Source organism: Pogona vitticeps, chromosome 5 (genome assembly GCF_051106095.1).
Source record: "Pogona vitticeps strain Pit_001003342236 chromosome 5, PviZW2.1, whole genome shotgun sequence".
Taxonomy (NCBI): Eukaryota; Metazoa; Chordata; class Lepidosauria; order Squamata; family Agamidae; genus Pogona; species Pogona vitticeps.
In genome coordinates this window covers 46,107,986-46,123,454 of record NC_135787.1, presented here as the reverse complement: position 1 = coordinate 46,123,454, position 15,469 = coordinate 46,107,986, and positions in this window count along the sequence as shown.

Sequence of the window (15,469 nt, the reverse complement as noted above, 5' to 3'; positions counted from 1 at the left end):
GCTGGACTTGGTAAGCACAGGCTCCAGATTGCTCATACTTACGGTAAAAATAACTTCAGAGAATGGAACAGTTTGGCAATCAGCTGGATTTCCTCAGCAGAATTTCTTAATTTCAATCTACTGCTGCTTGCTATATTTCACTTTCTGTGTGTTTCAGTTTTAGACCCTAAATGAAATATTATTAAATCAGCATCTGGTTATTAGTCTGCAGTATGATTTTAAACACTTCAGTTACTATGTTTTAAGATATGCCCCAGGTGTCGCCCTCTAAATGCCTCCCATTAATGAAAAGAGACAAGAGTTGGTGGTGTGCTAATGAAAGAACAAGGCACTGCATATAACATGGCCCGAATCAGGGCTCCATCCTGGGTGCTAGCAGAAATGCAGGTTATACCCCTCACAGTCAATGTAAAAAAATGTTTCAGAGAGAACAGGAAATTCCTACAATGTGTCTTGGGAAAGGAGTACCAATTATATGCAAATCAAAGGGGGAGGGGGAGGAAACCTTTTTTTTAAAAAAAAAATTAGAACTCTCTGAATCCTTCTGACCACACTGGTAGACAATTCTAAGAGACACAGGTAAAAAAATTAACTTCTCTAAATTCTAAAAATGCAGGTGGAAAGATAAATTTCATAAAGCTGTGCAGCAAATTTCAACAGGAGCATTTCATGGAATCCATGGAACTGATGCTTGGGCAGAAAATAAGGCTTGCTCTAGGAAGAGAACCTAATGCAATAAATCTTTCTATTTGGAGAGTCAACAGGCAGTTGAAAATAGCATCAAAAGGCAACAAATTCTCAAAAGAAACAGGTAGAGAGAATGGAATTTACCTCATATTGCTTCTTTACTTCAACAATAGGCATTTATTCAACTGTAATTCAGTATTTATTTGAGAATATTTATTTGACAATGCATGAAAACTCAAACTTCTTGGATGTCCAGATTATGAAGCTATGAGTTAACTTTAATTGAAACAGATCCAACACAAGACATGTTGGGGTCTCATGCAGAACAACACGTTTGCATACCATCCACCCAAATCAAGATGCAACAATATCTAAAGCCAGCCCATTAGTTTTGGCACCTGTGATAGAAAATGCCTCATTTTTTTCCCTTTTTCTCTGGGGTAAAAATACAATAATCTCAATTTGAATAATTAACTATTTGCTGCCCTTTCAATTTGTTCCTTGAGGCCACCACCTCACTGTGCCTAATGGTAGGATCAGTCTTGAACTGCATAATGGGCAAAACTAACCCAGTTCATTTTATTTTGAAAAAAATGTAATACTAACTATATATGAAGTGTGCTGTATAAATAACTCAGTTTTCATGTGGTCTGGTGTGATCCTCATTAACCCATCAATACTGATAGCGATCACTGATTAGAAAGTTGGGGCTATCCTAAAGCTTCATTTTAACATTAAACTACTGGAACAAATCTGAATAGTCTGGAATTATTCTAAGCCAGATTTCCAGGTTACTTGCTAAATAAACCAAAGGAGGGGGGGAGGCAATGGAAATTGTAAGAGAGAACAAATGCACCTTCAGTGGTGTTTTTCCAAAGGTGCTGTGGATTTATTTAGTCAGTTATATCCCACATTGTGCTGCTTGAAATATGCCCTCACTTTTAAAAGCAATTTAACAAGTAAGCATGTTAGCATATGGCAAGTTATTCTTACTAGAGTCCATAAAAGGTCTTGGCACAGAAAAGGTGTGTGATAAAGTGCATTCCAAAGAAAAAGCTCCAACTTAACTATTTGACAAGCTCTCCCAAAGGTGTCATGGCAGATTGGGGAGGGGAGAAGAGGAGAGGTGACCTACGAGGTTGGCAAAAGCTCTGCTCATTTGTAAAAGCATTACCAAGCTGCCAAGATCTCAGTGAATTCTCTCATGTATAATTTGCTAAACCAACTGAAAAAAAGCAGTTATAAATAAAGCATGCAAGCAGATGGCCATAGACTCTAGCATTAGCTCTAAGCCTATTAAAACTTTAAATGTTACTTTTCTGATTGTCCAGGAGGCATCAAATGCTGCACAACTAGAAGTTCAGAGAGGATTCTATGTCTGGTAGCTGAACGCCTTCAGAGTCTTGCCTGAAGAATTGGCAGATGATCATAATTAACACTGTCTGTTTATACTTTCAGAAATCAAAAACAAGAATTTATAAACTATAAACAGCTCCAAGAACCAGTTTCAGAAGCATACGACTTGTGCTCTCAATCTTGCTCAGATTATTAAAATAAGAGAATTTGGGATCGTGAAAGCACAACTTGACGTGCCAGAACCTGATTAGGATAACTGACTCTCCCAAGAGTTCCACAAAGATTTCTAGACGTCTCGGGCAAAGAGAACAGATTCTATGATTTGTCATAGCTGACATTATCCCAATAATGGGTTAATACCAGAATGAAACCAGTAATAAGCAAAAAGCTCTTGCAACTCATCTCATCTGGGTATCTCATTATAAGTATCTTCATTTTACCAATACAGTTCTATGCATATGAACTTGTTTGTTGCCATCATTCACAATATATCAATGTCTTTCAGCTTTTTATGTAGCTTTTGTGATGAGAAGATCTTCTCTGGGAATGTTTTTCATCTGTTTATAAAAATATCTCCCCTTCATGAGGTAAGGTACATATACATTTCTCGCTTTCTTCTCTTAGAGGGATTAATCAATTCCTTCCATGTCATCAGCACAGGTATTACACTTCTCTTCGGTGGCAAGTTTATAGCTTGCTTTTCTTCCCCAGAAATTTTTAAATCTGGTTAATTACATAAGCAGACCCTCTCCTTTTCCAATGTGCACATTTACTCTCCTTTCTATGGGAGTTAACATGTTGAAGGTGAGGCTGATCTTATTTCTGAGTTGATCAAGCTCAGAAAAACCTTTTTAGTTCAGAAACTAAGCATAAGAGTTTAATGGATCTCTTACCTCATCTTGATAATAATAATAATAATTTATTGTCATTGTAAGTATATACACATACAACGAAATTCACAGACACCCAGAGACCAGACACATGCACACACATAAAATTCCCAAACATTCCCCACCCACTAAAAGTCCCCCACTAAAAATACAAACATCTACACCGCAGGCCAAGTTACACAGTCCAACTAATTATTCACTACTGGTGGTCTTTAAGCTCATTATTAATTGCAATTATAGCTCTGGGATAAAAACTATTGAGAAAACGTTTATCTGATTATCTGATCCTCCTGGCTAGCTTGCCACCATGGTCAGATCCCACAGAGAAATATCTGAATGTCTTCACAGGGCTCCTGTCCTATACAGACTTATAGGCCTGTGTCTGCACACAACTGCCAAGGAACTTATTTGTGGTCTCAGAAAAAAATTTCACCCTTTATGTTTACTTTAATTTTTTCTCCTGGATATTTCTTTGATTTTTATTACTTAACAGTTCAGAAAGAAATCTTCTTTTATAAGATTTATTGAGCAAACAAGCAAGTGTATGGAAAAAAAATCAAAACAGCAGGTATACATTAGTATAAGGTAGATAAAAATGAATGGACATATATTCCAAATTCTTCAGTCTTCTAATACAGAATCTCAGTTCATATACAGTGGTGCCTTGCTAGACGATTACCTCGCAAAATGGTTAATTCGCAAGACGATGGGTTTTTGCGATCGCTATAGCGCCTCGCAAAATGGTTTTCCCTATGGGCGATTTTCACTAGACCATGTTTCAGTCCGTGCTTCACAAGACTTGTTTTTTTGGACCGTTTTTCACAAGATGACGATTTTGACAGCTGAGTCCGCACTTCGCAAAACGGTTTTTTTAGGGACGGTTTTTCGCAAGACAGTGATTTTGACAGCTGGGTCCGTGCTTTGCAAAATGGTTTTTCTATGGGCGATTTTCGCAAGATTTTCCCCCCATTGGAATGCATTAAATGGATTTCAATGCATTCTAATGGGGAACTGCATTTCGCAAGTCGATGTTTTCACAAGACAGCGATTTTCGCGGAATGAATTAACATCGTCTTGCGAGGCACCACTGTATGTAGAAAGCACACTAAGTTTGTATCTTCTGTACTTGTGATATATAGTTTAAATTTAATATTTCAGAATACTCAAGATTAGAACTGTTTTCTTAATGTTGTAAATGAAAACGCATAAACTCTCAATACAAGTAATTTTTAATTACTCAGAATTTATTAGAATATACATCTTTAGCAAAACAAAAAAAAGAGCATAGCAAAGCACTCAAGTTCCAAATATATTCACATCGTATTACACCATTCTTACCACTCCTATCAGATATTTTCTTCCACGCAAAACATCTGTGTGTTTTCTCTTAGTCTAAACAAGGCAAAATCTACCTCTTTTATATCCTTGGATTTTAGGACAATTAAAACATTCTTCACCAACCCTCTGGATTCTCAGGAAGTTAATATCTCAACCATTTGTCTTCCAAGTCTGCATGAACCCCAGGATCCTGACTCTCAAGGTCTTGAGTTTAGAATCATCCCTCCCCTATGTTAACAGAGGTTAATATAGTTCACAGAGCACAATGCAATACGGCTATTTCATTATTACTACTACTTTCATTCAATGAAATGTTTCCCTATTTAAATTTATTATTTTTTCATACCATATAACTTTTACAATTGACAGTACACACTGAAATGTCTAAACTTTATTATTTGCAATATATTCGTGAATATATTGCCTTTTGAACACAGAGCTTGCACTTTTCCTATCTTTTTCCTTTTTTGGATTGTAGTTCCCAGAATCCTCCAAACCATCATAGCCACATGCTTTAAAAAGGTAGCTTTACTCAGTTTTTCTTGAACATCTGGTTTTAATATTCAGTCCTTCACATTCCCCTGGATGCTGGGAAATTATTGCATACTCGGTTTCTTTCCCAGCAGTGAGTGGGTGGAGTCTTAGGGCACAATTCAACTAAAGTTTAAGGGTTAAGGTACACATTGCATTGACTACTACTAAGGTACACATTGCATTGACTGCAGCTGACTTGGGTTCTTTTTAAAAATTCACAATTAAAAATGTACAGAGCCCCAGTTTGAAGCAGGACCATCATGCATGAAGATGGGAGGTTCAGACCTTACACCCAACTGCTTTATTTCCAGACCTTTATCCCTTAACTTCTGTGGGTACAAATGAAGATTTTCCCCATCCTCTTTAATCCTCCATGCAGGTTGTTCTGATCCAGGTCAGGGGCCTGCAGGTGCTCATTTATGAGTTTAAAAGAGAGAGAGAGAGAGAGAGAGAGAGAGAGAGAGAGAGAGAGAGAGAGAGAGAGAGAGATCTTTTTCATACTACAGAATTAATAACTTGTGGTTTACCTATAGCTCTCTTGATGTCACAGGTTTTTCACATATTTTTATGATGGACATATGCAGCACATTTAATTTTTTTTTAACATCCTACCCTTTGCCTGAGAGCCTACGAACATTTGACTGGGCATGATACACTGAAATAAATGGTACTTGCTTCCAGATTAACTTGTTTAGGATTGAAGTTTTTGGTTGCGTATGTAAGAGCAATGTTGTAACTTTTACACGATCCTTTCCTTTTCAGCGTGTGGTTATGACTTGTGGTTGCCATTGTAATAGAAGTTAACGGTTTTTCCCCAACAGTGATACTCTTTTTGCAGGCAACATTTTCATGTTATCTTTTTTAATCTGCAGATTTGTGATTGCCCATGAGAAAACCTAAGTCTGCATATATTTAAACAAGAAAGCAAATTCACTATTCACTTTTTTCAGCCCTAGCTTTGTAGATCTCTACCTTACAGATATCCCCACTGTATGCCTTTTCTTATTTGAAATATTTTATGGCTCCTTTGCAAAGATTATTTTCCAACAGGACTTGTTTTGAAGTTGCCCGATTATGTATGTATAACTGGTTATGGGACAGATTGGGCTGCATTCTTCTATTTAAACATAATCTACCCTGCAGAAAAATTATAGAGCTTTTCTTGGTTGTATGAATAAGGTCTAACAGTGAAATGATATTAATTTTTCATTTGTGCAATAAGACTTTCCAGAACATCACAGTGCAGGGTGGGTTTTTTTTGGGGGGGGGGAATGTCTTCTGAGGACTTGGCAACAGATGAAACTGACATGGCCATCTGCTGATTCAAGTTGGTGATGCTATGCTATTAAAGTCAAGACCATTGATTCAATAGATGCAGGTCATGTGATTCAAACAGAAATAGCCATCTGCATGCCGTGACTGAGAAAAACCATAGGAAAATGTGTAATCATCTAAAAGGTGTTGTTTTTCCAAGTAAGTCCATCCATTTCCTCCCTAAAAAGTTAAAACAAATCTACATCCCCTGCTTATCATAGCTCACTAAATATATTAAAATATTTGCTTAGTTTCAATTCTTTGCTAATTGATTAGTTTTTCAAGACAATCTGTCCAGATATCCTTTAATACCAATTTCAAATGTTTTGATATACTACTAAAATATATGCCATTTAATTATATGCTTCCCTTACTCTGCCTAGTTTGTATGTTCTTCTAGCATGTATAGCTGCTATAAAAATTTGCAAAAGTGAAAAACAGCAATAAAATTGAGACAATTTTTTGTTTTGTTTTGTTTCGTTTCAGTTCCTGAAGTGCAGTAAAAATAAATATTACTCCTTGTATCTCAGACAAGATATTTGGGACAATTGTCCTATTAGAACAATGCTCAGGACAGCCTTTTCAGGCTAGATATAAATGAATAAATATACATGACCTAAACAACCTTCAAAAGCTGCAGTCCTGTTCACACTTATAGGGAAGTAAGTTCCATTTAATAAAATGACTCATCTTTACTTCAGTAAACATGCACAAGAGCTGGCTGAGAAAGAATTTTTTGTCATTAAAGATAACAGAAAAAAGATTGTCTGTACCCTATTTCCCTGAAAATAAGACCTAACCTGCAAATAAGCCCTAGTATCATTTTTCAGGATGCTCATAATAGAAGCCCTTCCCCCCCCAAAAAAATAAGCCCCAATTAAGAGAAACCCTGGCCTCCACCATTGTGCAGCATTGTGCAGCAACCAGAAGAAGATGACATGACTGTATTTGAATAAATGTAGATTGTTGTACATGAAAAGAAAAACATCCCCTGAAAATACAGTGGTGCCCCGCATAGCGATGATAATCCGTTCCGGAAAAATCATCGCTATCCAGATTCATCGCTATGTGAAAAGAAAAAGCCCATAGGAATGCATTAAACCCCGTTTAATGCGTTCCTATGGGCCTAAAACTCACCTTTAAGCGAAAATCCTCCATATGGCCGCCATTTTCGCTGCCCAGTATGCGAGGAATTGGCGCAAAAACACAGCAGGCGGCCATTTTTTCTGGCGGCCATTTTGGAACCACCGATCAGCTGTTTTTAAAACATTGCTATGCGAAAATCGGTAAGCGAAACAGCTTACTGATCATCACAAAGCAATTTTTTACCATTAAAAACATCGCAATGCAATCGCTTTTGCGATCGCAAAAAATCTGTCACTATGCCGATCCGTCGTTAAGCGAGGCGCTCATTAAGCGAGGCACCACTGTAAGCACTAATGCGTTTTTGGAGCAAAACTTAATATAAGACCCTTTCTTATTTTCGGGGAAACATGGTACATAATCCAAATTTCTCTGCAACTGCTATGGTGTGCCTGAGCTACAGATTCACAAGTTGGAGGCTTCTGAATCACAGCCAAAGCTTCTTTCTTTCCTCCTGAGGTTGGGGTGGATATTATAAAACATCTGGCAGAACTATCAAGAAGCAGACTGTGAAGCGTACAATTTAACAGAGCTGCTGCAATATTTTTATTGCTTTCATTTTCACACACAAAATCATAAAAAGACTGGAGTTTACTCAATTTTGTTAATGCTTTTGGAATTTTATTAATCAATGCCTCAACATTAATAAAACAAAGATATCTTTTTAAAAACCAATAGAGACGAAAGGATCCAAAAATTTCCAATCCAAACGAGTACACTTAGACATCATATTAAAATGTTGTTTTGTTTTCTTTTAAATCCATTGGGATGTGGGAGTGAACTGTAAATTATCCCCAAATTCCTAATTTATGGTAAAGCCAGAGATTAAAAATGCTCTTTCAAAATAGATCTGAATGCTAAGCAAAAACATAGAGTTTTCTTGATGTTTTTGGACTGTAGCTCCCATAATCTTCTATCAAATAGCCAACTCTCTGTGGGTAGGCTTTTCATTTTGTTTAGGGGATATATTTTCTCATATATGAAACTAGGGTAGACTAGATTAGGATACCTGGATACCCTGGGATGGTGGTGATCATCGTTTGTTCCTCTATATCAGGCAACAAAATGGGTCAGGCCAGCTCTGCCACTGGGCAATGGATCTCACCCAGTGATTTTAAGCCCGTTGCTTGCTCTCAGCCAGCCTGACTGACTGTACCCCACTTCGAAGTCACTGGAGGAAAGGGAGATATAAATATTATGAAGAGATAAATGTGATGGCTTAGTGGCAGAGCCATCCAACCTACTGTGCTGCCTGATGTAGGCAGTAAATAGTGCTGTCCATACAGTCAAGTGTCAAAGGCCCCCATGAATTCTGGGAAGAAAACTGTATAAGCATCTCTCCCCAACCCTAGCAGTATATTAATACAACAGTGACAAAGTAAGTAACAGCAACAACAGCAAAACAAAAAAAAACCTGCCCTTTTATAACACCCAAACTGTGTTGCCTTGAAGCTGCTGTTTCACTTTGCTTAATGGTAAGACTGGTTCTACTCAGTACAGAACTTACATATATCCCAGCCCAACACTGCCATGTCTACATCAGAGTGGCTATCATATTCCACATTGGCTGGCAGGCACCTTTTACATATTTCTATTTAATATGTATCAGGTTATTTTATTTTATTAGTTTTAAAATTATTATTATTTTACACTTTGGTCTCCATGGAAGTCATTGAACTGTTGTCAGTGGGATAGAAATTTTAGAAATAAATTTAATCTAATACCATGATTACCCACTCCAGTGATGACAGCAGGTCACCAATGTCAGACAGAAAGTCGTCTTTAACCTTCAAGCTGACATCCTTCAGCAGAAGATATAAGACGCCATTCCAAAATTTCATGCATGCAGTTTGTGTTCTGCTGCAGCTGCTGAGCAGTGGGCTTTCAGCCTTAAGCTGGGACAGCTCAACCACGCTATGCCCCTTATCCCCTGTCTAGACATCAGTTTCCTGTGCCTTTTCTGAGAAACCAGAGAAGTCAGAACCAGGAGTCCAGGAAATGATCTGATGAAAGGCTGGTACCCTTCTCCCATCCACCTCTGGCAAATTGGCAGTGTAGATTGTACACCCTGAGCTGTGACTTTGTTTTTGTTTCCTTTGCTCCAGTGAACTGCCAAACAGGGATGGCATTGCACCAGTTTCAAGAATCACTCATACCTGGAAGCACTGAAATGGAGTGTCTGCGGGTACAGCCATTTGGATTTTCCTTGAGTGTCAACCTGGCACCATGTCTGCACACCTAAGGTAAGCATTATTGCTGCTATGGGCTGTCAAGATAGTTTTCTCTCTCCAATTTCCTTGCTTTGGGGGGATGGGGTGGTGGCTAAACCACTCTCTCTACCTACCCAACCTTGTTCCTACCCTGGTGCTGTAGACATGCATAGCTGCCTTTCCTTTTTAGTCATTTGCCTAATTTAGAATAAATGTTTGTCTATCATTCTTTGACAACGGCATTCTGGAAAGCCACTTCCAAATGCTGATGGAGAAGAGAACAAGCAATGAATTTTAAAGAAATGTTGGTAAGCTTATAAAGTCATATGGGCTCTACTGACATATGGGATAAGAAAATGTTTCACCCTACTTTTTGGTGATGGTAATGGTTGGAGGTCTTTTCTCAGTAAAAATAAATAAGAGAATAATGCATGGTTTTTCCATTTCCATTTGGAAAGCCCTGCAATGTACCAAGCTAAATTGGCTAGTGACAGATCTAAGCCACTGGCAGCCACTGGAAGAGCTGCCATTGACTGTAGAGTTGCCCCATCTCCCATGACTTATCTTCCCACAGCTTCTCTCCCTGTCTTATCTGACACTCAGCTGAGACCAGAGACCAGAAGGTTTGGGGGGAGAAATGGAATTATTGGCTGAGAGACAGGCTCTGGAAAGTTTGACAATCACTTTAAATGACTACACATCCTACAACTGGGGACGTTCTGGAATTTGTAGCTCAAAAAATTAGTTCTTTTAAGTCCTGTCTTCACTCACACACACCAGTAACCAATAAAACAGAACCTCCATTGTACTCTTTCTACATGATTCGGGCATGTGTTAAAACATGTGGAATTTACTCTGTCATCTCTGGTTTGGACTAGGAAGACATGATAAAAAAGTTAGTTCTGGCAGCCATTTTTCATCCCAGTCCTGAAGCTACAGAGGTAGACAGAGATTGTTTGCTGGCAACCACACAATCATAGCTTCACAGCACCAAATTTGGGAGGAACGTTGGAGACTGTTTGGCAGCTTCATTTCTAAGGCATCTCAATCATCTTAGCTATGAATGACTGAACATATAACTACATCCTACTGGCCCTTCCTGATCTGGAGCAGGACCGATGGGCAGAAGAGCACTGGATATCCTTGCCTGAAGGGAGCATATGATGCCTCAAGTCATTGGCACCAGGAGGACTTGTTCTCTGCCCAAGCAAAATGCTCATATGTAAACTGGGCCAACAGAAAAGTACAGATACCTGTTTACAGATTAGTGCTTTTAATCTTGAGCAGCGACTTATCTGAACTGATTTATGGAGTGTGTGGATTACAATTTGAAAAAGGAGTCTGAGGACAGAAAGATGTCTTGTGTCTGAGGAAGTGGATTAAGTAGAAAAGAAAGACATCTTTACTGTTAGTTGATCTTCAGATATGATCAGAAGAGTAAGAAAAAGGATAAAAGAGAAATTGGATCTCTCAACCATCTAGAAAGAGGGAGAGATCCCTGTGACCACATGGCTCTGAGGTCAGGAACAGAGATATATGTCTTCTCTCAGTGGTGCTCAGGGAAGAAGAGAAGAGAAAAACAAATGACCAAAAGGGAAGCAAACAACAGGAGGAGAGGAGGGGCAAGCTAGAGATGGGAAAAAGAACTTTGTTAATTGGATAGTGACAAGGCACAATTGTGTTAGACTGAGAAACCCCTTTCCTCCCACTAAAACCCAGTGCTAGTGCATGCAAAATTGTTACCATGCCAACACCTTTGGCCATCTCAGACAGGTAATGAGGTCAGCTGACTTCCTGCCCATTCACTGCCATACGAAAGTCCCCTGAAGCTCTCTCCATTCTTGTGAAAGAGACAACAGAAATGATAGCTGTTTTTCAAGGATGAAGAGTTCCACAAACATTGGAAGTGTGGATTAGCTTAGCACTTCCACAGCTTCTTTACAATTGATAGGTCCAAGTTTTGTGTAACTTCTTTTGCCTGAGTGCCAAATCACATTTTCAGTGGAACTCTTCTTCCCTGCTCTGAAAATGTTTTATCCCCAGCAATTCAACCTGCTGTGTTATGTGTGACTCTGGAATGAGACACGCAAAGGAAATTACATACATTCCAGAGATCATCCAGAGGACAAATATGCTTCTTCTTTTAACATGTTTCCACATTTGCACATTTTATTCCACTTGAGGAATAATTCCTTCTAGAAATGGATTTCTGTGATAATCTGTTCTGACCTTGAGAAACTGAATAGGAGAAAGGATTTCAGCAGAAGAAACCTTTTCCCATTTCACTGATGCAGCATGTGTTCTATGTCCAGAAGAGAACATCGCTTTTTTGGAATACCTCCAAGCTTGTTCACTTGTTCCCTGTTTCTGTCATTTTAAAAACTTTTCCTAGTATTATTTGCTAATGTAGCCCCCAATAAAATGTCATTCTGCATGAAAACAGTGCACTGCCCAGCATATTACACTGAGGCAGATCATTTTCAATGTTTGATAATGGATTATCATGAACCCTAAGATCCAGAGGTAATGTCTGAGCTAGATATATAAATAGAATTAAACAAGTATCATATACCACAAATTATGCAGTTGAGTTTCCTGCATTTGGGGAAATTGCAGGGGTCAGCACACCCGGAGTACAATGGATGAGCCTCACCCTGGGAAAACCTCCTTCATGAGCAAGTATCATATATACAGTATGATATATAATACTTAAATATTATATTCTTAAGTATTATATGATATATAGTACTTAAGAATTAAACAAGTATCACACACAGAGACAGACACAGACACACACACGTGTGTGTGTGTGTGTGTGTGTGTGTGTGTGTGTGATACTTGTTTAATTCTATTTAAAATATTATACTCACTGTTTTTAACTTTGAATACTGACCTTTGAATGATGTAAGCCACCTTGGGTCCTTTCAAGGAGAAAAGTGGGCTAAAAATATTTTGAATAACTAAATACTCTGTTTTGAGTCTAAGATCAAGAAAAGCCAACTAGGTTAGAGTCACTTATTGTTTAGTCTGAAGTCCTATTAGGTGTTTACAAAAAAAAAAAAAAATTACCAGGCAAAGTAGGACAGAATTATGATAAGCAAGATAGAGACTTTCAGGACCTTGGACAGCACCCTGAAGAGTACTCTGACAAGGAGAGCTATTGTTTCAGCGGAGTGTAACGGCTCATCTAAAGCAGTTCCTTTCAACTTTTTCCACCAGCATAGGCAGTCATCAGGAATTCTAGGAACTGAAGTCCAAACATTCGAAGGACCAAGCATTGGTAACTACTGTTCTGACGGCTGCTTGGTCTGGGCCTGTCATTTTTCCTGCCTCCACTAATTTGCTGTCAGTGTTCTTAAGTAGTCGTTACTTGCTTCTGTAGCCCTCACCTACAAGATACAGGAAGGGGGGTATGACAGCTTATGCTTATGGTTCATCCTATCTCTGTATTGTATATCCTTCAGCACTAAGGGCAAAACAGAAGACCAAGTGCAACAACAACCATGCATGTTAACATTAAAAAGTCAACCTTGCCATTGGGATGCTTTTGCAGGGAGCATTTTTTAAAATCTCAACCCAACTGAGACAAAAAAAAAATGGTACCCCGGTGCCAAACAACAATAGTTCTCATGGGACACATTTTTCTCCCAGCTATTTTGTATGTTTGCTTGTTGAAACGAAAACAGTTAAGAACAACCCTGCACAAGGCAAGCAGTTGAAACTTGGAGAAACTGTTTGCAACGCTTTAGGAGACAATGTCACAGAAAGCTTCCACTGGACATCTAGTTTAGTGTGGCTTCTTAAGTGAAATGTGACTCCAAGAAGAGTACAATGTCTCGTTCTAATGCAGGAGAAGTTAAATAAATCAAGTCTCCTCCTGGAGAATGAAATTGAGGTTATAGATGTATCTTAACATAATTTTTATTTCAGCTTTCCTTTGGCCAGCTTAAAGTTGTTATTATTACTCAGAATTTTTGAACGATGTATGTAAGAACTGGAAAAGAACACAGATATTCTGATGGACGGCACTGTCAAAATGAGCTCTGTGATCATGTGCAAACATTGTCGGGTGTATAACTCAGCTGAACCGTTTTCAAAAAAATATTTTCATATGATAAATTAGGGGATCCAATGAAATATTTATGAGATGGTGGAAGAGTTTCAGTTCCATTTGAAATTGAATTTTGTTCTTAATAATTCCTGAAATGAGAAGGGAATAATAGACCAGAGAGCAAGCCTTCATGGTGCAGAAAAAATATAAACTATATGTCCTGCAGCACATCCTGGTCATGTAGAATAATATATTTCCAAGATGAGCATCCAAGCCCCCCTCATTTTTCAGCACTGCAAATGGATGTTGGCGATTTCTTCTCTACCCTGAAAAAAGTCCAAGCAGGCTTTTAATATACTTTTTGGATTTCAGTGATTCTACAGACTTCCTTTTGGCGATGCCCCACTCCTCATATCTTCTAAAGGAAATTACAAGGCAACTACAAGACCTAAAAAGAAAAAAATGTGGACTACATGGACAGAATATTTAATCCGGCCAGTAAAGGGAATGCTATAGAGAGGTTGTCTGGATTTCTGGAAACAAATGAGTTCTTCAGAGCCAAGATTTGATACATATTTGGAGATAGTGTGCCAAGGAACAGCTAGACAGCTTGGGATATCACTTTTAATTGATTGATTTATGAGCCGAGATCAAGAGAGTTCAAACAAAGAAAACTATGCATTGAAATAATTCTGGTCAGATGTGTAACTGGTCCTGGAAGTTGGAAGTTGCAAATACAGAAGAAAAAGACTGCTAGGTTGAATCAAGGGTCCGTTGAGCCCAGTGCAGTGTTCCAAAACTGTTTGCCCCAACACTGGGGAATGTTAGCACAGAACATGGAAATCTGATGCCTTCATATTAAAAGATTAAGGGGAAACAGCAATTTGTTTATTGACAGTCATTTCAAATTGATAAAGCAATGAGAAATATTGTTCATTTTTCAAGAGTAATATCATTTACATGTATTCATGAGAATAACTATTGTGAACATTTGTAGAAGATTTTAACAAAGTAGGGGCAACAAATAAAGTTTAACAGTTTCCAAACTTCGGTCCCTCCAGGTATTTTTTGGAACCTCACAAGCAGGGCATAAAGGCAATGTCCCTCCTCTACCATTCCACCCCTCCATCAATGTATATTCCATAAAGCTTCAAAAAGTTACTTTTTAAAACCCCATGCAATCCAAACAATCATGTTTTCCAGGGATTGGTATTCTGAGGTTTCACTTAATCATCATGACTGCTAGCCACTGACAAACCTATTCTTTGCAACTGCTACTTAACCCACTTTTAAAGCTACAAACCTGTACGCACCTATCCGGGACTAAGTCTCATTAAACCCATCAGTTGTTTGCCACTTTTTGTTCCATTTGTTTCGGACTGCTCTGCAATCCACCTAAGACAGTGGCTGTCAAAATGACCTATGGTCATTCCAAGGTAGTACATTAGTTACGCATACAAAGTACAGTATGTAATTGCACTCAGTGTAGGAAGCTACTGCATTTATCTGCCCCAGTTTTCCAATGATCTTTATCAATGTCATAAACTGATCCTTCAGTTTAGTATTATTATTTTTTTATAGGGAAGTTCTCCTCTGCAGCCATTGTAGAGGGAAAGAGAGGATGTGACTTGCTAAGCTCCATGGGAACTATAAAGTATTTTTGGGACTGGTAATTTTTTGAGGGACATCATTTATGTAACCTAATGAGAAGAGATGCTTTCTGGGAAACTCTTGATGAATTGTGGTAGTTGTAGTGGGGAGGAAAAATAAAAAAAAAACAAAAAAAAACAAACCCATGCCTAGTCCACATGTGTGCTGACATTTTTTAAGGACTCCAAAAGACCAGGCAGGACTAACTCTTTCATTATTCAGATTGAAGCAGTGTATTGAAAGATGATGGAAGCTGGGGAGCTATAGCAGCCCTTATACTCTCTAAAGTAGCTTGT